This window comes from Otolemur garnettii, unplaced genomic scaffold, assembly GCF_000181295.1.
Source record: "Otolemur garnettii isolate 467f Iridium unplaced genomic scaffold, OtoGar3 scaffold00219, whole genome shotgun sequence".
Classification (NCBI taxonomy): Eukaryota; Metazoa; Chordata; class Mammalia; order Primates; family Galagidae; genus Otolemur; species Otolemur garnettii.
In genome coordinates, this window is record NW_003852614.1 from 111,789 (window position 1) to 114,441 (window position 2,653).

A 2,653-nucleotide genomic window follows, 5' to 3' on the forward strand; every position below is an offset into this window, starting at 1 on the left:
AAAAAAAAAAAAAGAAATGGCTAGGAAGTGACACTGCCAATAGTTTAGAGAAGGAAAAAGTCAGTAGTGACAGATTTGGGACCTAGGTTCCTGAGAGAATTATGTAACCACTAGCAAAAATAGGGAATTCAGGAAAAGGAAGCAATTTGAAGAGAGATGAATTTTGCTTTGAACACACCGAATTTGAGGTATGTGTGGGATAACCAAATATAGAAGACATGTAGGCAATTTGAAACACAGATCTGGAACTCTAGAGAGAGGTAGGAGCTGAAGGTACCAAGTGGGGATTTTTTCTGTTTAAAGATAGTGGTTGAAACCAGAGATGGGCTAACTACCAGCCCACAGGCCAAATCAAACCCACCACTTGTTCCTGGACGTCTGGCAAGCTAAAATGTTTTTTATATTCTAAATGTTTATAATAAGCACCTGCACAATTGCCTTGATTTTTACCTCTTGGCCCAAAAAGCTGAAAAGATTCACTCTCTGATCTTTAAGAAAAGTCTGCCAACCCCTAGTTGAAACCATGAGCATAGAAGTGTTCACCAAGTTAGTGGTGTCAAAGGAAGAGCATCATGCTTGAGGAAGAACATAGACAGAGGTAAAACCACAATAAAAGCAGCAATGGAGATCAAGGACAATGTTTTTAAAAAAAGACAAAAAGGCAGAGTGGGTCAGAGTGCCAAGTGCTAGACAGAGTATGAGGACTGTCATCTGGGTTTGGCAGCTGGGAGGTCATTAGGTTAGTGGTCGTTAGGTTGGTGATCAAGAAGAGTGGTGGGAACAGAATTCAGACTGTAAGAGATTAACAAGTGATGAGCAGGTAGGACAATGTGTGTAGACTATTCTTTGAAGACTTAAATGTCTTCAAAGGGATGAGTCAGTATCTGGTATGGAGGGCTGAGAAGGTGGTTTTAGAATGGAGGAGATCTGAATGTATTACATACTGAGGGGAAGGAGACGTAGAAAGAACAACTGAAGAGGCAAATAAAATGGAGGATCATTGTTGGAGCAAGGCCTGGAGGAAGCACTACAGAGAGGGAGTCAGGGCTCTGGTCAGAAGAGAGTGCTGGCAAGGAATTCTTCCTCATCCATGGCAGGTGGAGACCAGGGAGAGGCAGTGAGATTTTCTGGCAGTGAGGGTGTCCCTACAGCATAAGATAAAAGGACATTTTCTCCTGAAAACTTGGACATTTGGAAGCTAAAACAGTAAGCATAGGGTTGTCCAAGCCTAGAACTTATCTAGAGAAAGGGAATGTGGAAATGCAAGGTAACAGTAAGCACACAGTGAAACCGCTGGCCATGGAGTTCTTGCTTGGTGGAGAGGTGACTTGAGACAACGGGAAGCCGGCCTAGGAGAATGAGGACAGCTTGAGGGACTAGAACCAAAGCTGAAGACAGAATGAGTTTGATGGAAGGAATAGAACAGAAAGAATCAGAGGTTACGCTCAAAAAAGAGAATTTCCAAGCTTAAAATCTTGAAAATGAAACTATGATTGAGTGAAGAAGAAAGCATCCTAGGTGTGACTGAATGTGTGGGAGGTCAAATAAGAATCGGGGTAGAGATGACTGAAATAAAAAGGAACAGTCATAGGGTGTCATTTAGTCTTCATTGCATACTTAGGAAATGGAAGGTGAAGGAAGTGAGGTACTGAAAGGTTAAGTGACCAGCTAGGAAATGGCAGAGTTCGACTTTGAACCCTGATCTATGACTCTAAGATCCACTAGATTGTGTCATGATGGGAACATGGTGCTTTGCTCTCAATGAGGGTTAAGAGCTGGGAATGGGGTAAAAAAAGATGGCACAGAGAGAGAAGGACAATGTCCTGCGGGTAAAGGCAGGTTGAAACAGGATTAAACATGAAATTAGTTTAAACATTGGGAAAGGGATAAAGAGGATTGATCTGTATGAACCAGGCTCCTAAATTAGGAACTTAATTTGTTATTTCTTTCTCTGGGCCACTTTTAACTAAAATGGTTCTGTGGAGGTTATTAGTGCGAAGCACATGATGATTTGCAGAACACTTTCACTTCATCTTGGTATATTCACAACAATCTCTGAAGATATAGCTATTATTATTTTGCTCATTTTACTGAGGAAAACACAGGGGCTCATGATCACACAGGAAGTGGTGGATATAGGTGTGCAGTCCAGATGTAATGATATTTGGCTGACTCAACAGAGTAAAAGTAGACCTTACTGCCCACATCACACCCCTGAGCGTTGAAAGTAACCTCTAGCTCCAGTACCTTCAGTCTAAGGTGAATGAAACCAGAAGGAGGTGGGCTGGGAGAATGAGCCTGGGAGACCTCCAACCGTATCCTTGGAGAGAACTATTAAGAATCTTACAAGTTGGCAGGAATATAGCAATGCTATGCATAGCCTCCGGGCGTCCTCAAACTACAGCCTGCCTAGGACATTTATCCGGCCCACCAGGTGCTTTTGCTGCCACTGCCTATCCTGCTTAGCAGCTGACTCATCCCGGGGCCTGCAGTCCAGCCCTCCAACCGTCTGAGGGACAGTGATCTGGCCCCCTGTTTAAAAAGTTTGAGGACCCCTGGCCCCTTCAAGGAATTCATTATTTGAAGAAGAAAGAATTGTTTAAAAAAAAGATTATAATCCAATATGCTAACTTCCTTTTTTTTTTTTTTTTTT